The sequence below is a fragment of the Myotis myotis genome, unplaced genomic scaffold, assembly GCF_014108235.1.
Source record: "Myotis myotis isolate mMyoMyo1 unplaced genomic scaffold, mMyoMyo1.p scaffold_m19_p_3, whole genome shotgun sequence".
Lineage (NCBI taxonomy): Eukaryota > Metazoa > Chordata > Mammalia > Chiroptera > Vespertilionidae > Myotis > Myotis myotis.
Genome location: NW_023416335.1, coordinates 65,329,615 through 65,349,269, shown reverse-complemented (window position 1 = coordinate 65,349,269; position 19,655 = coordinate 65,329,615). Strand labels below are relative to the sequence as shown.

Sequence of the window (19,655 nt, the reverse complement as noted above, 5' to 3'; positions counted from 1 at the left end):
TGGCTCTTGTGTTGTCCATTTGGATAGAGCCTGCCTGTCACGATCATAACCAATCGGCAGAATGTCACAGCAAATTATCACCAACACCCAGAATGTCGATACAAAATTAATTTAGTGCTTCACAAAGCCTAGTCTGTTTAGTTCCCTAGATAGAAGAGAGCTCCAGCTACATCTGAAGTCATCTAAATAGCTAAATCAACACATCATGTCAGACCACTCACGTCTGCATGCCAGGGTTTTAGGTTCTAAACACCAAATGAGAACTCTATGACAAGACTGCAACCTACTGTGGAACCAAAACAGTTTGGCACTTTTCTACCTGAATCTAATAAAAGGAAATTACTAAAAGTGTTAGCTTTTATGCTTGGTTTTGTTAAACATGAATTTCATCAAAAAGTATCATTTAAAAACATTTCTGTAAAAATGACACTTAACAAATAAACTGGCAAAATTATTATATCCTTGCAACTTATTGAGTTCAAAGTAAACTTGCCTGTATATCTATAAATTAATATTTAAGAATTATGCTTTTCTAAGATCTTACCTTAATAATTTAAATGAAGAAAATCCTGTCACTGTAGTTCATTAACTAACCGGTGAACTTAGCTTTCTTATAGCAATCATTGATCTAAATAAAAGTATGCTCTTACCAAATTCTTGATGTCTAATTAACAATATAAAATCTACATTTGGTCAGCATGTTCAATACGGCTCTGTAATCAGAATAATTGAAATGTTTCTGCTTATTAAAGCTTATTAGCTAAGGGTCATCAAAAAAAACACACACAAAAAAAAAAACAACAAAAAAAAACCCCAAAAAAACTGCTGCTCCTAAATAATAACTGAGTCCACACAATCAAAACATAAGCAATGCAAGCTTCAAAATCATAGGCTTTTGGAATTATGTCAATCTGCTTGTCTCATATCAAGAAACTTTTTTAAAAGAGCAGATTTTTTTTTTTTTATTCTCTAGAACAGTGATAGAATTTGTGTTCTAAATAAAAATAGCATTCATGACACACAATGGACAAAAAGGTTAGCATGTCGTTTTAAAGAATCAATTTCTTTTTCCAAATGAAATAGGAAAAGCTGTGCATCCATAATGCTCATCTATTTCATTTTAAGCCTCCAATTAAAACTGCACTTTTCTCACCTAGAAGTTTTAACAAAGTGCATCCATTAACATAATCCATGATAAACAAATTATTTTTGACTATGTGACTGAAATGTTTCTCTGGAGTTCTCAGATTTAAGGGAGATATTCAAAGTCCAACATGTGGTTGACAAGTGTTTCCCACCTATTAGAGTATTAAGCAAGGAGGTATTAAGAAATAATAAAATAAGGTGTATTTATAGAACTGGATAAAATTACTGGATACTTTTTGTGGCTGTAGGAAAAAAAAAAAAAAAAAAACACCTGGAAAACCTGCTCTAGGGCTAAAGTGTTATATAAAAAAACAAACTATAAAATAACTTATTATACATGCATCTAACTCGATGTGAAGATGTGTTCTCCCAGTGCATTACAAATAGGTTGGGGGAAGGCCCATGCTGATCTTAAATGGCAAGTTTGTGCAGAGGTGGTTGCTGCTTCTCCCAACTCAGGAATAGGGGCTGAAGTAAAAATTTGGAAAAAAAAGAAAAAGTACTCTAGTGGGGAGGAGAGATCTTTTCATTATCAGAGTTTGACCGCCCCCTCTTCTAGATCCCTTCCTATCTATATAATAAAAGCCTAAGTGACTGTTATGGCAGTACGCCCAGAATGACCAGTCGCTATGATGTGCATTGACCACCAGGAGGCAGATGCTCAATGCAGGAGCTACCCCCTGTTGGTCACTGCACTCCCACAGGGGGAGTGCCACTCAGCCAGAAGCTAGGCTCACAGCTGGTGAGCACAGTGGTGGTGGTGGGAGCCTGTCCCGCCTCCACAGCAGCACTAAGGAGCAGCAAGCAGGTGATAAGGAGCGAGGGATCCCGAATTGCGAGAGGGATGTTTGACTGCTGGCTTAGGCCCAACCAGGCCTAGGCTGGCAGCTGGACATCACTCGAGGGGTCACAGACTGTGAGAGGGCACAGGCCAGGCTGCGAGACCTCCCCCCCGCCCCCATCCCAGTGCATGAATTTTGTGCACCGGGCCTCTAGTCTGATATAAGGAGGGAATAGTTTTTTCTTTTGTTTTGTGTTGGGTTCTTTTTTAAAGGACTATCACAACATGTTTGATATATTTGGAGATGAGCAGAATGTTTGAAATTCACTACTAAAATCACTACTGGAATCCTATTGTATAAAAGTACAAACGCTATTACTTTCCTTAGTATGTACTGTCTGTGAAGGTTCATTGTAAACTGGAAAGAACCACGCGTCTCTCAGGTATGGTTTTATCATCGTGCCACATGCTCAGTGGTAAAAACTGCACATTAAAGGAATCGAAAAAACACACATTATATTAGACTTCAGCTATCCTTTCTTACTTTAAATAAATAATTTATTTTTGGCACCATTGAGTCTCAGTGATGTGCCACAATTTTATATTTTTAAATACAAGTTCAATCATAAAGGCAGTATTGCTTAGCAACTACAAGCAAAGCTTCTGATATAAGGATCCTGAGGCTCTAGTCCTGAAATACTCTTCACTTACAAAATTCCAAATGACCTTATTTCCATGGAATGAATATTTAGAAAATGTATCATGTGCACATAACCATATGGTTAAGGAAGGCATCTTTGTTGCTGCACATTTAGGATAAGTGCATAAGATGAGGCTGATTAATACAGGGGAAAAAAGTGTCTTGTGGCCAACATGTGCCATTTTTGAAATTACACCTCCTCCATCTATATTAGCTTGCCAAAGTTGCAAGCTTACTCCTAAACCCATCCACTTACAGTGTAAAATAGTCTTTTTGTAATCTTCCACCAAAAGACCAATAGAGTTGGGTTTTCAAAGATTTTTACAAGATGAAATAGCACAATACAGTAAGTAGTACTAAATGCAAACAAATGTTAAGGTTCTGATATCACAAGATATTAGCGGAGTAAGCATTCTAGGCTACTGTCCAGCTCAGAACCACCCTGCAGGGCCCTGTTTCCGCAGTGCTCTGGAGAAAATGTGGCGGGCTCTGCTTTGGCAGAACATAGTTCTAACTTTATTTATGTTCCAATAAGCAACTAGCATTTGTTTGACCTTCAGTTGGTATATTTGGGGGCTACTTTAGCTAATTTTCAATTCAATCCCTTTAATCACAAACTTGATTTTTCCTTCAGCAATAGATTGACAGTTCTGATTATTTACATTATTTCTTCAAATTAATTTGATTTTGTCTTTGAATGAGCAGGCTGCCAATAAACTCAATGAGCATTATTAGATTTAATTAGCTTTTCTAAGACTTATCCTGATAACAAATGAATCATCAATCAAAATTACCACTGTTTGACATTTTAAAAACTATATTTACACATCATCCTCATACTATGTGGAATTCTCCAATATTCAGAAAAGTTGAAATACTAAATTCATCGTAATGCCTTACTATGAAAAAAAAATCAAATATAACTAATGTAATATTACTGATAAAAATATGGTAACTACATACTATTTTAAGTTGACAGTTTTTCAATCAAACTATAAACACCAATAATCTGCTTGAGGTTTTGTAATTTTTCTGCTTTGTGATTTCTGATTTTGAAGAAGAATAATTAATTTTCTAGTTCAGAAGGGAAAAATTAATCAGGCCGAGACCGCAAAGAAGATAAAGGCAACACTGTGTTATCAACACTAATGCAAGAGTGTGATAACAGAGATCATACAAACAATGAAAATATTGCAAATCGCTCATTGTCAAGAGAGCCTGAACTGTATGATTCACTTTGTAATTGTTTTTCTTGAGCCAATGTTAACATTAATTGCTACTGTTTGAACATATATCAACTGTTGATAGAAAGAAGTAGGTCCAGGGATGTTATGTGGAAAGAGGAATCCTGACAAAGATTGATGTTTCCCTAAGTGATTAACAAAAGCTTGTAGTTCTATTTCTAATAATAAGTATTTAAAAATAGCTAAATCCAAAATCCAATTTCCGATGAGAAAAGTTAAATCTCAAGATGCTAAGTGAAATGTTAGCAAAGTATGGTTTTGAATAGATATTATTGTTGCAAACAAATTAGAAAGCAAGTGTATAAAAGTTTTGAAAATAAGAAAATCCAAGTTCTTATTTTAATAACTCCAACTAGTTTATTTTTTAATAAAGTAATGCAATAGTCACTTATAGAAATCATATTAAGCAACGAATTTAAACTATGTAAAAACATCACGTTAATTGTTACTATGGCAATTGTGATACTTCCGCAGTTCTAATTTTATGTAGCAATTGATTAGTAAGTGTAACACTCATGTGATTTTTACCCCAACTTTTATTTAAATGTATTGATTTTACTATGCTTAATATATCCTGCTGCTTGGGTCTATATGAGCTTTCCAAATGTCCATATTGTCACATTATTGGACAGTAGATTATACTTAGTTAATGATTAGTCATATAAATAAATTTATTATTTCCAAAGGCCTGCTTATATTTTCATCAATATATTTAGCAAGTGCTATTATACATTTTATTCTGGAGATCTACACACTTTGCCAGGTTTCAATTTTGTACTTCATTTACATTATAGTAATTACATGGGAAATAGTTGCCTAAGTAGCCACAGAAAAGTTGGAAAAATTTTTTGGCACTGGCTTGATGATTATCACTGAAGCCTAAATGCAATTAAAGTACTACATTTTCCGGCAGTAAAAATGTATCTTAAAAATAAATTTGCACAAACATGTGCAGGTGAAGTATTAAAGGCATTATTTTTCAAAAATACAAAGATTTTTTCACTTCAATATTATGTTGAAATTTTGAAATGACCTACTCATATAAACACTCGTACGAATGTAAATTATTAGTGTTTAGAAATTATTAAGTTAAAAATAACATTGTCTTGCCTGAAATGTAAAGCCCAATTATAACTTTTCCTGTTATAATTAAAAGAAACAAAATGTTCAGGATATGAAAATTTTTCAATTTAAGAAAAAATTATATATGACAAAGATCTCTACTTTCAATGTTTATGTCATTGAACTAATGTGATGAATATTCATAAGAAAATGGACTTGCCCAAATCAGCACCATCTGGAGGTAAAAGCCAATTAAATCAAACATTTATTCTAGCCAGAGTTTAACATCCATGTTCCAAGTCTATGTTAAGGTTATGTCTTTTCAAAGGGTGAAGGCTGAACATTCTTTTGCAGACTACCATGGCTCAGAATGCCCTTTTTAAAGGATCCTTAAATAAGTGGAACTTCATTTTAATAGAACACTGTCTTTTACCTTGGGTTATTATTCAACATTATCAATGTGTGCCATGTTTTTAAAATTATTTTTAAGATATCAAATATTCTAATCTCATATAGTTAAAAAAATGAAGTTTTACTTGCAACTATATTTTATTAACACCTTTGCCTGCAGAAGAAGTGTGATTTTAAGGATGAAAAAAGTATATTTCCTTCTAAATTAACCAAAGGATAAATTTAAACTTGGCATTCTTATAATTAGAGTAATAGATCTTAGAATTTTATTACCCTAATGAAAAGACAAGTCTCCAGTACTAGTTAAAAAAAGGAGAGACTTTAAAAAATATATTTCAGAAAAATGATGACATCAATTTAAAACCAAGATTTTATATATATATATATATATATATATATATATATATATATATGAATTCCAAGAAGAAAAAAAGTATTGTGTTTAACATCCACTGGGATCTTTTAAAGCAAGGATGTCGTATTCATTTTTTTTTTAATTTCCATTTTCTAACACCATTCCTAGATCATAGCAGTTACTTAATAGATGTCTATTGAATAAGAGAATAAGAAAAGAGACTAATTTGCATATATCAGTGGATCATATCACAGTTCTTTGGCAGCAGAAAAAATTCATAGTTATATGTCAGAGAATTTTTTAAAAGAATATGCATTTAAAACTATAGGATATAATTCTGGAGTAAGTTTTAGTATCCATTAAGGATAATATAATATGGTTCAGTAGTCTAGTGATAAGACTGAATGGATATTGTCTAGCTAGATGTCAGGCTACAGCCCAAGTAAGATAAGAGTCCAAATAAGATAAAAGTTCAGCAGACAGCAAAAGTCTTTTACATTGCTAAATGAGAAAAATCAAGATTTTAAAGGTACAGTACAAGAAATATAATTCTCTTCATATAATAAGTGTTTGGTCATTATGTGAACTGGAATTTACATAGACTTCCTGGGATGCATAATTACCTCTGCAGTCTAAGAGTTAATAGAAGTTATGGTTGATATGAACAACATAAAATGGTGGCCATCTTAATTTATATATATATATATATATATATATATATATATATATATATATATGATTCCATGAGAATGCAAAGTATTTCAAATAAAACAATAAATCCAAATCCTTAAAACCTAATTCTTGCCATTTAAAATGTGTTTAACAATCTCATTTTGCCTGACAATCTCCATGCTTGCCCCTGTGGTGGGCTTAAGCAGAATTTATTGAACATATACTATATGTCATGCTATAACCCTTTCAACTCCATGAGGTCTGATACCCAAGGCACGCCCATACTATGTCTCCACTCTGCTCAGTATCCTAATGCTGTAAAATAAATATCATAACTTAGCATAAAACAAGCAGTAGTCTAAAGGAAATCACGTTACTCTGCCATGTTTTATCTGTTTAAGTCTTTCCAAGCACAAAGAGTTTTCTTGTCATTGTTTGTTTTATTTTAAAGTCCTTCTTATTGAGTCACTGTGTATATATGAAATTAGAACTAAACGAAAAGGCCAATCCAAAAAACAATTGATTCACACTGAGAGTGTAGCAATGGTTAATAAGAAATTTAAAATTTAATTTCTAACATCTCAGTCATAATGAGACCAACTGAAATGTGACTACGCCCATTTCTTTAGTTGATAAAGTTAATAACAAATCCCCACTATATTTTACTCCTAATCCAGATCATTAACTTTATCTTGATGATTTCAGCTATAAGGCAATGATTTTAGTCTCAGGACTTAAAGAAAAAGAATTTTTCCAGGTGCTATAATATTGTGTTTTATTTTTATTTTTTGGATCTAATTTATGTTATGCGACCCACATACCCAAACATTATAAACTTGCATATTCACACATTAAAACTTATAAATGAACATATTTTAAAATATGAAAAAATTTCATAAAAACATTGGGTATTATGATTCTGGCAAAAATTTGATGAGTCCCCAGAAATATGATCCAAATACCCCGAGACATTTTAACTAGTTTGATTACACCACGGATGCCATTCCTTCAGCTGAGATGCTTTCTAGTCTATGGAATAATTGGAAGCAAAAGCCAGCAGGTTTCAAATGGCTCCAGCTGTGTTAACTACGACTGTGAAACAGATTCACTCTTTTGTATGTTGTTTTGTAATAGGAGTGGTGTATAAGGTGAAAATCCCCAGACGGGTGGTGTCCCTATGGGAACCAACAAGGAAGTAAATTAATAACAAATACCAAAAGAAGCAGAATGATTTAAATATGCTAATGAATATTGTGAAAACCCACCATAAAAGATGAGGCAATTATACAAAAGTGAAAGAATAGGGACTAAGATTATACACACACACACACACACACACACACACACACACACACTATCTGCTATATACTGATGCTGTTACTAAGATCAACTTTTCAGAAATTCTATATAATCAATAAACAGTATTTTAAACCTAAAGCATATTAACAGAGATATCGTGCTTATTCAAAAAAGACATGATATGCCCTAGCCAGTTTTGCTCAGTGGATAGAATATCGGCCTATGGACCAAAGGGTCCCGGGTTCCATTCCAGTCAATGCACATACCTTGGTTGTAGGCTCCTCTCTGGCTCAGACCCTGACCAGGGATCCTGCAGGAGGCAACCAATTGATGTGTTTCTCTCACATGGATATTTCTCTCTGTCTTTCCCTCTCTCTTCCACTCTCCCTAAAAATCAATGGAAAAATAGCCTTGGGTGAGGAGTAACCAAAAATGATAATAATACTAAAATAATAATAATAATAATAATAATTAATTTTAAAAAAGCAAAAAACGCAGATTCTAGAAAACCACCAAACACCAAACTAAGAGAGCATGCTTTAAGTGAAATAGGGCACCTCTGTCAGTTGGTAAGGTGGCATCCTTACCAAGGAGGTGGAAAAACATGTTGTTGTCTTTTAGGATCTGCCTACTGTGGGCCAGGCATTTACATGTACCCCAGTACCTGCTCACTTCAAAGGGCAAGGACCAGTGCATTTAAATGATGCACCTAATGTCACATGGTCTTTAAGGAGCAGTCCATTAAGTCACATTTTTTACTGCAAATATCAAACTATTTTTTGAAGTCTCTTTTTTTTTTTAATCTAGAAAATGAATTAAATAGGCCAAATAATCTCAAAGGTCTATTTGAGTCTTGAGAAACTATTACTATGAGTTCCATTAGACACCAAACGTATCTTTCTAAAATTAATATAGCAGCTAGACACTGCTTTAGTCACCACTCAATTATTATTTTGCTTCTTTTTATAGAATTCATATGTGATTCTAGGGTGTCTGGATGGCTCAAAAGTCTATTAAGGGAACTTTAATATGATGGCTTTTTTCTCCAAAACACTATTTTTATTAAGCAGATATCAAAGTAAATACATTGACCATTATGTTTAAAATTAATTACTCCATAATATAAGTATCAAAAGTTTAAGTAAAATTTTTGGATGAGGAGGCTTGGAAGAGAAGGAATCTGATCCTTTTTATTTAGTCACCGTTTCCCTTCCCATTGTATCCTGATATGAAGAAAGATGTTAGGCTGAGCAGACACAGTGGTGTGCAAAAAATGAGGGAGAACATGGAAACCACAAATATCTCGAATTAAGTGAAAGAAGAGTGTATTTATGTACGTTAGAATTAGCAGTTTTCTAACTCCTGCTACTCTCTCTCTCTCTCTCTGATTCTTTGCTCCTCTCTCTCTGACCTATATTCAGGAATGATTGGCCAAGACACAGATAAATTACAAAAAATGTTAATTATACTTTACTGTTTAAAAGATCAAAATGACAAAATATCAAGTCTAAGAATGCCTATACTTGCTCATCTATAGGAACAGGATTAGATGGCCTTCACTGGACCTCCAGAAATATGAATGGAGGGGTGCCAGGGAGAACATAATTTCTTATACTGGAGAGCACGTGCGTGTGTGCACGCGCGCACACACACACACACACACACACACACACACACACACACACTTAAATCCAATTAGACCTGTTTTCAGCTGCTGTACAGAATGATAGGGACAACAACGGAAATCAAACATTCAGAGCTCTCTCCATATATACTTTATATATTTGGCCTCTGTCACAGAAACACATCCAGAACAGCTGTGTGTGTCACATGCTCACCGCACTTTCATGTAATCGAATGCTCCGGAGTTAATTTACTGGGGGGCTACCTGTGGAGAACAGGTTTGGGTGTACTGAGTTACTTTGTAATATGGGTTTTTAATAAATGGGCTGCGGTCCTTTCCAACACAAATAATGTACCTGATAAAGAAAACGTTTCAAACTTATATCTGGTCTAAGAAGAGTGTCTTACAAATAAAAACAGGGGCCACATATGGGTAAGAAATACCAGTGTAGAGATAGGGCTCTAGACTGAAAATAAAAGCCACTGGCTTTAGTCATGTGACTTGGAAGACCATTTTCTGATTCCCAGTTTCTGCATAAGTTGAATAAGAACAGTAATTTAGCCTTCAATGGTTATTTTGGAGGTTAAGTAAATGGAAATACTATACATACATAAAGTATGATTCTGGTATCAGCTGACCGCTCAGAGTAGTGAGGACCCACTGGGTTTACTCTTCGAGGCAATGTTGTAGGTTTGGTCTTGGAAATGCGAAAATAAGTAAGACATAGGCTCTTACTTTGAGGGACTTTTTAATATTCTCCTGAATTATAAGCTTTAGTTATGATATGCCAGTATTTGATTGGACTGGGCTGCCATTTGAAACTGAAAGATGATGAGGAACTGGGGCAGTGTTTTGAAAAATCCTGAATATATGCTGGGGTGGGGGTGAGGGGATGACAGTGCATGGGCTGGAGAGGATGGTCCTGCAGGAATAGTTTAATCCCTGAGGAATGTTGCTGCTAGTGTTGCTTCAGAAGGCAATAACCCTTATCAGAAGCAGAATTTAATTGTCTAAAACTGAGACTTTAGGTGTCAAAATGATTTTGCTTAATTATTACCATTTTGGAAAAAAATCATCAGTGAATTCAATGTGTGTTTTGCTGTCTCTTCTTGGCAGAAGATTTTGCTGTCAAGACCAAAAATGAAAATGAGTTCATGTCAAACTCAAATATCCTTAAAGACTGTGCCTGTTTTTTACTACAGGTCAGTGTAATTTGATACTCATTTCAATTTTGCAGCAAAAAAAAAGTATTTTCATAAAAGTCTAATGTCCGTGTTGGAAATTTGAATGGATTGGGAATACATTGAAACATTATCAATCTATATAGTTAAACTTAACATTATTTCTTAACTTTGAAAATGATACCAGTAAGTAAAACCAAATTTTAAAGTTGCAAAGGAAAAATATAGAGACTTGCTATTTATAGGAAGAAAGAACACATTGTTAGCATTTTATTTGAAACTTTATGGATATTCTTGAGCAAAAATTTTGAGAAAATATATGCAGAAACAAGTTTGTGTCATTTAAAAATCCATCAAGACACCTGGTCAGGTGGCTCAGTTGATTAAAGTGTCATCTCCATATACCAAGGATGCAGGTTCGATCCCTGGTCAGGGTCCATACCAATGAATGCATAAATAAGTGGAACAACAAATCTCTCTCTCTCTCTCTCTCTCTCTCTCTCTCTCTCTCTCTCTCTCTCTTTCTGAAATCAATACAGTTTTTGATTTATCTATAAACTGAGAAAGCAACTGTGTATTAAGAAACACACGTGAATACAGTCCACCTAGTGAATGACAAGAAATGGAGCTGAGAAAAGTTGCCAATCCAGGTGTGTTCACAGCTGACAAACTGAGAAAAGGCTATTGTGCTTCTAGGCTTCCAATGTGAAAATTGGTTCGATGACATGAATATGTGACACAGGAGGACATCAACTCACAACTCAGAACTCACTTCAGTTTGTCTCCATTTGTCACTTGCACCTTCTACAAAAAGTTTCCTGCAGAATCCTGTGTAGCTGTGTATTTGAAAGTCCTCAGCATGCAGCTGCTATCACACAGAGGCACAGATTGGTTGCATTCTCAGAATCCGAAAAAGCACCAGCATTTTTTTCTCTCAAGAAAAGATCTGCTGTAGAACTACTGTCAGCAGAAGGCATTTTCTTTATATAAAAGATACAGCTTCATTTTATATATCCTTCTGTGTTTCCATTGCTCTCCTCGTTGAGGTTTGTTTAATGAGAGAGAAAAATAAACACAAAAAACCTCACTTACCGACTTGTGGTAGCCATTGTCTTGCACAAAAACTGTTTTGTTTTCAAAATCAATCATCTCTGATGATTCTCAGCAAGCCCACTGTATCCACTGTGGACTGCACGGGGATTATATACTTTTTCCAGTAAGCAAAAATCCATGGATTGTAAAGTCATTTAAAAATATGCATGGCTATTTCCACCCATTTATATCTAACAGGGCCAAAAACATTAAGCATTTAAGAAATGAGAGGCATGTTACTACACTGTCATAAAGGTAAATATATTGAAACCCATGTAAGTCTGTAATGAAATGCTGTGCTACAAATACACACTATTTACAAACGGAGCAAAGAGGAATTCTAAAAATACAGTGAGAAATGATTCAAAGCAATTCCTTTGAGGATCAAAGCACTCACGTAGTAGCCAGCCCTCTTCATTATGGTAATGCTATAGTTTTATAGACACCAAAGGTTTTAATCTGATTTATGTTTAGAGGAGTGTCTACATGTGATTGAGAGTCTCTTCTCAGGAGAGGTGAAGACCAGATTATGGGCATCAGGGTGCCACAGGTAAGAAGGTAAGTATGCATTGTCTACCTTGAATGCCTAGTCATCACGGAGCAAATCTGTTCATGATACAGGCATTTAGATTTTTATTCTTTCAGACATATCCAGTGTGTCTGTATTTGGAGAAAATAGGCAAGACTAATTCCCCAGGCTATAAATCCCTCTAATGTGGAGGGAAATGTGTTAGCTAGTTGTATTACAAAGCTTTTACTTCATATTTAATAGGCACCTGCAATACCAGCTTTATACAAAGCTCCCTACTTTGCAAATCTTTAAAACCTCACTTAATTTTCAGCACCAATTTCCTGCAATCTAAGGGCTTATGAAGGGTTCACTGTGTTCATACAGATCTATGCAGAATGTGCCAGAACTTTGCTGTCTGTGATGGCATTCATTTAGAGGTGAATCCCAAATTTCTATCACAGGCCTGCTTATTTCCAACTAAAATATCCTTAGAATGAAAACTGAAGATTAGGCGGACAAAAAAAGGAGGCAAAGTAACTAGCACTGGGAGAGATATATGCAAATATCAGCTCAATGACAATTCTTCATACCATTTACAATTGAAGCTTAAAGACCCAAATACTCTGCAATCCATTAGTTTCTCAATATCCTGGAAGGGATTAGAGTATTTCTTAATCAACTGCTAACAGACTGAAAAAGGCCACAGACTGGATGTTAACAAAGCAGTGTAATACAAAAATGCAGAGATGGTCCAGATAGAAAGACAAACTGTGGATGAATGTTAAAATATAAGATATGCAAACACGCTAAAACTGACCATATTTCTGTTCTTTCCTGCGGCCTACATAATTACAAATCTATATAAATTCATGAGTGGTAAGGCTGTAGAAGACTTTCAATAAAAGATAGGTTAATTTCAGATATTTTCTTAAGAATAATTAATGTAATATGACTAGAATCATTCAAATGTGCCTCAAAGATCTTGCCTGTGCTCACAGGGTGTCCCCCCAAAAATGTATACACAGTTTAACTGCTGATAGCTCAATTTTGAAAATGAAATGTATTTTAATAAGCACTGCCTTTATAATTATTTAAAGTATGTATACATTTTCTGGGACACCCTGTATATCCCACCATTCCCAGCTGTACAGGTGGTGCCAAGTCCATCAGATTAAATGTGATATGTGTTCGTAGCACTGTAATCAATCAAAGTGTTAAAAATTGTGGGAAAATATTTCCAAATGCCATTTAGATGATGAATAAGCATGCAAATACAGATCCCTAGTGAATGTCCTAAAGTTATATTATAGCTCAGAAAATTCCAGAGGTTCTGCCACTATTCTTGTCTATAGGAGACATCTGTCTATAAGAGGAAAACACGAGTGGGAGAGATTGCATATGGGTTGTTTTCCAAATTTCTTCCTCCGATCACTCCTTACTGCTAAGGAAGGGTAGCTGTTTAACAAATTTAGGAATTTCACATTTTAATGAATCTTGGTTTAGGGAAAAAAAGAATAGAAATCAAAACCAAAATGTCAATCATGGAAATATATGTTCTATGTTTCTGATGACTGACAGCCCAGTAGGTTTGTATCAAACAAAGGTAAAAAGCATGTGTTCCTTTCCAAATGAAATGTTTGACAGAGTTAACAGTTTTCTGAAACAACTGAGGAAATATTAAACAGCAAAGTATATCTCCTTATATACATGAGGGATTATACTTCTACATTTGGATTTGCTTCTGTGATCTGATGCAGATTTGGGGACACTAATTATTACACGGGCCATAGCACATTAGCACAACTACTTATTGAGTGGCTGACTCCCACTTGCCTCCAGACACAGAAAACTTTAGAGTAAGCCCCTTGCTGACTTACATTTGCAAATTCTCACTACTAGTATATCTGGCCTGTGATTAGAGTCATATTTCAAAAAACCTGATATACATTTTGAGACCCTGATATGTAACAAATTCTGGAAAGTATAATAAACATAAAATCCGCTATCAAGAAATCCAAACCTTAAAAATCCACATTAAATAACCCTTACTTAGTTTCCAACTATGTTAACTTTGTAAGATATTAACTTATTTGTTAATATTGCCAAGAGACTAATTTATAGCCTTAATAAAGGATCCCATTCCAGAAAACACCAGACTAAATTCAGAGAAAGCTTACTCCAAGATTTTAAGAAAAATGGTAAACAATTCATGACTCCGTTGTTGTTTTTTTTTGTTGTTGTTGTTGTTCCTTTTAACTATACGCAAGCTAAGAGTTCAACTCTGACAAAGTCAAACTGAGAAATTTTACTAAAAAAGAACAATGCAGTTGACACAGCCCCTTTCCTGTAAACACCCAGTTTGGTACTGCTACCAATACAACCACTGTAACTTCCAGCACATAGTAGATTTCTGCATTCCAACAACAACAACAACAACAACAAATTAGAGGTCAAAAAGTCTAAATAAAAATAGTGGACAGCCGAAACCGGTTTGGCTCAGTGGATAGAGCGTCGGCCTGCGGACTGAAGGGTCCCAGGTTCGATTCCGGTCAAGGGCATGTACCTGGGTTGCGGGCACATCCCCAGTGGGAGATGTGCAGGAGGCAGCTGATCGATGTTTCTCTCTCATCGATGTTTCTGGCTCTCTATCTCTCTCCCTTCCTCTCTGTAAAAAATCAATAAAATATATTTTTAAAAAAATAGTGGACACAGAGCTTATCAGAAAAAAAAATGACTTAAAGGTATCACTTTCATACCTTAGTACTATCATGAAAAATAATGTACTGTGAAAGAATTAAGATGCCATTTGTAATATTTTGAGTGTAATCTATAGAAATTCAATATGAAAATGAAACTCCAAGAGTCAAAATAATCTCCAATTGGTTATGAAGAAACCTGATTTGAGATGTGACATTTTTCATTAAATGTAGTTCTCTCTTTTTTACTATTTCACATACTTTAACTTAATTTGTGCTATTATGAGAGGCTGAATATTTAACTAATAGCACTATGCATATGCCATAAGAATATAACATTATTTCAAGTACAATATTTTATAAGGTAATGATAATGATGCCAAAGCCTGTTCTGCGACACCATAAGGATGACTCATCTGAAACTGAGGGAACTTCAATTGACAGTGTTTCTATATATAGAATTAATTGCAACAGAATTTAGAAAACAAGATAATAGAATATTTTGACTACAGAAATTTATTTTCTCTATATGAATAAATGTTCAGGAATCTGTAGGCACGGTTATGCTTAATAGAATGGCAGTTTTTTATTTGACCCTCCTTAAGGTTATTAGCAAGACATACTAAAAGTTATCTTAAATGTTACAGCTTAGGTGTAGCAAGCTGTGAAAAATATCAAATATTTGTCTCACAAACCCAAGAGGAAAGGTAGCCAGTTTGAATTAGTGGCCCATCCATGTTTCAGATTCCTGAATCATTATCTAAGGGATCTGGGTATCCTCTATCTCATAAACAGATCCCATGATCATAAGAGCACTTAGCCAAAAGGAAGGAGTAGAAAGAAAAACCAACAACTGGCAACAGTTTAAATATAATTTGCAATTTGGGGAGTCATTTTTCTCCAAATGCCACCTGTGTTCAACCATCGCAATATATTGCAAAATTTAGTAGTTTAAAATACCTTCAAGTTTTTGCTAGCCTCACATTAGTTAACATTTTCCTCCTTCAGTTTCAATTGCATTTTTCTTTCTCACACTTCTAAATAGCAATTCTATGACTGTCTTGCGCGCACTTTACATGACATAACAGCATTTCAGTAGTGGTTGTAGTGGGATTACTCAAAAATGAAAAGTAATCATAAATGTAATATAGTATCTCTAAATGATTGGGAATAGAAGCAATTCCCTTTATACTGCAAAAGTACATGTATACACTTGAGAACCGCATGCATACACATTTTCAATGTATAATTTCTTCAATATGCACACAAAAGTATATGCTAGCAAATACTTACTCTAGATTATGAAAAGTAAAGTAAGGATGTTTACGCTCTAAAATGAGCATTTCATTTAGAAAATGAAACATGACTGTTTACCCAGGACCAAACTCTAGTGCAACTATCACAGATTACTTCATGACTGGAAGAAGTTGTCAAATGTAAACAGGTCACTTTTTTCCCTTTAACATTTTCATTTACACCCCCATAAAAAGCACACTGGGGCCAAGAAAATTAATTCCCTAAAGCTGTCAACTGGGTTGGGAAACAGCTTACTGTAAAGCCTCCAGCGACAATAAACGGCTGTCAATAGTGAGCTGAGAGTTGGGCTGTGGAAAAACAGGTCCTCTGGAAAGGGTCATCTGAGAGGGAAACAGGCTGCCATTTCTCCTTCCAATATGCTGACACAGTGGTTCTCAAAGTGTGGTCCCTGGACTAGCAGCATCAGCATCACCTAGGGTCTTGTCAGCGATGTAAATGTTCAGGCTGGACCCCAGAGGTACCAAAGCAGGACCTCTGGGAGAAGGGCCCAATAACCCAATTTAAGAAACCCTACAGTTGATTCTGAGAAAGCCTAAAATTTGATACTATCATATTTTAAAAGGCATATCTATTAAAAACATCTTTTTCTTTTAGAGAAAATACAACAATTCTTGCTATTATTTAAAGCCCTACTGGAATTCTTCTCTTAACTCTATAGCAATGAACTTTGCTTATTTATGAATACATACCAAGATACAATCTTGCTTGAAAAAAAAAAAAAAAGAAATTTCACTCAATCTGTGAATGCTAAGGGTACTTCCAAAAACTCATAAAAAATAATCTGTGGATAATTCAGGGACAGATCAGTTAAACACAAGGAAAAGAAAAGCTTAGTAAAATAGAGTGGATGAGGAATGTGGCTTACAGTTGGTTCACACGACCTTTGCAGGGTCCTACAAGGGAAAACAAGGGGGTTTGGTGTGTGTGTCGGGGGGGGGGGGGCGGCGGGTAACAATCAATGCTACAAGCAAACTCATGGTGTAAAAGTCAGACATTATGTTTCCACTGTATATACAATACAAATTAATAGTATTTGAGTTTGGTAACCCTTACTCAAGAATCTGGCATTTTACCCAGGCATCAATGAGCGCCATTAGTGAAAGGTGTTCCTGTTAACAGCAATCTGAGCCTACGAAACTAAAAATCTTCATAGATTATATGTAACTTTACAAATTTCTTTGAAAGCTTTTGCGGCAATAAATCTTACTTTTCAAAATTGTGTAGCTTCAGAAGAACAGTTAGTATGAAAGCCACTAGTTGAAGTAAACAAACTAAGAAAAAAGAATGTTTACCTTTTAGTTTTAAATAGAGTGTCTCCAGATAATAATTATAGAGTTCAGTGGGAAAAATTAAAAGAGTAGTATATGATTTATGTTCTCATTCATAGAAACTATGCCTTTTCATACAAAAATTGTACATGTTGCTATCACCTTTCTCCCACTATTCCTTTTCTCCAACGTCAAAATTTTTCTTTCTCATCATGAAAACTTCTAAAAGGTATAAGCACAGCCATTACAATAGCTTTTATCATAATAGCAAATTATAGCTATATATGAACATCAAAATGCCTACAATGAGAATTGAACAGTGACACTTGGTTTCAAGAAATGTCTAAATTGCACTTCAGTTCCAGTTAGCGAATTACTCAGCATCCTATTTCAAAGATGACATCATACAAACACATATTGTTATGGCTAACTTTGTCTCGACAAAAGATCGTTGCCATATTTTGCTAAAATGCACTTAACATTTATGTCACTGTACTATAGTTTCAACTTTTGGGGCAAAGTCAGAAAAAGTGGGTCTGTATATTAATGCTACAATGAAATGAAAGAAAGGTGATGTGGGAAGAATATCAATATGTTTCTTTGGAAAACAAATTTCTGTTTTATATTTAAAGTTTAAATCATGTTAGTTTTTTAATGTATTATGCAAATCATATAATATCATCAGTATATTGTGAGTGACCGTCACATTAAAAGTCAATAATAAAAAGCCGTTTTCTTTCATTTCATTAAAATAGTTATTTTATACTTAAACTCATGTAGTTTCATAAATTACTTTTTCTTACCATGATTAACTACTTATCAACTTTTATAAACCTTTAGTAATCTCAGAAATATTCTAAATTTTAAAACTTCAGCTTCTTTTAAAAAGATGATAAATTTAACATGAAACTAAGTCATTCCAACTTCCAGTTATATCTTTCAACTTCACATTCTCACTAGAACATCTATACTGACTCTTTAATTCTTTTCATCCTATGTATTTAAGCTCTAAGTATACTTTTAAATTTCTCTATGTTTTTTTTATTCTTTAAGAAATGGAGATTTTAGTTGTATAATTATAGTCAACCCATTTAATGATTTGGGAGTATCTATGTGATTCATTGTCAAAATTATTTTTATAAATAACCACAAAATCTTAAAGTCCCTCCAGAGCAATAAACACTAGAAGATGAGAAGGAAATGGAGTTTCAATAAGACCTTCTACCCCACCTCACTCACACACACACACACACACACACACACAAAACGGTGTGTATGTGTGTGTTGGGGGAGGGGGATACTCTTGAATTTCCAATCACTAACCAATTACTGTCAATAAATACTACATGCACATTTATTTTGCTTTACTGTACTTTCTGAAATCTATATGTTCCTTATTTTTAACAAATTCAGATGGGTCAGCACCATAGATGGACTCAGTACCAACAAAGATCGAACATGGATTGCGAAATGCTAGAAAGGTGGTGTGGTGAGAGCTAATCACAAAAGAGCAAGCAAACGAACTGAAATGCCAGTTGCTCCAGAGCAACTATCATTAAATAAAAGGTATCTTTGGCTGTGGTACCAGCTTGATATCTCCCTCCCCCCTCTCCTTGCTACTGCGGGATTGGCACCTGGCCAGCGCAAGCACATGATACCCTAGTGCCATCTACAGGCTATTACTGACACTCAAATTTCATGGCAACAGACAAGCACCAGTGAAATAAATTAGACAGCGCTGCACTTAAATCTTTATTAACAAGGAATTATTAGACCTAAGAAAAACTAATTCTGGATTTGGTTGAAATATGAGTTTCTCAGCCTCTTAATCCCTCTTCATATGCCATATTTCACAGTTTAAAATGAGTTATGACAGATCACTTATGCATTACTAAGATGAGAGAATATTTACAATGGATTCATTTTTTTCTGTATAAATGAGTTAAATTAGGGAGACAACATTCCTTCTTATTTTTTTTTCTTTGCAAGAGTACTTTGGCCATTGTGGACAATCTGCAAGCCTTTCTATGAAATACCCAACTTACTATATTACAATAAAATCATCTGAAAACAAAAAGAGGACCTATATGGCTTAGTTGCAATCTCTCCACAACCATGTGCTTCACAGCTGATGTACATTTACTATTCTACCATCTTGTTTAGAGACTAAAAAAAAAAAGTTAACCCCTTTAGCAACCACAGCTCCAATATAATTACAGTCAGCCCTTCAAACATCATTTAACACTTGAGATTTGAAGGTGACTTTTCAGATGAAAAGGTAATATGAAAATCTTGA

General features: G+C 34.5%; 1 protein-coding gene across 3 annotated transcripts in view; it reads right to left on the bottom strand.

Annotated features, from left to right (window-relative positions):
- Positions 1-19,655, bottom strand: part of PCDH9 (protocadherin 9) — a 949,264-nt gene that overhangs the window by 924,291 nt on the left and 5,318 nt on the right. The window lies entirely within an intron of this gene.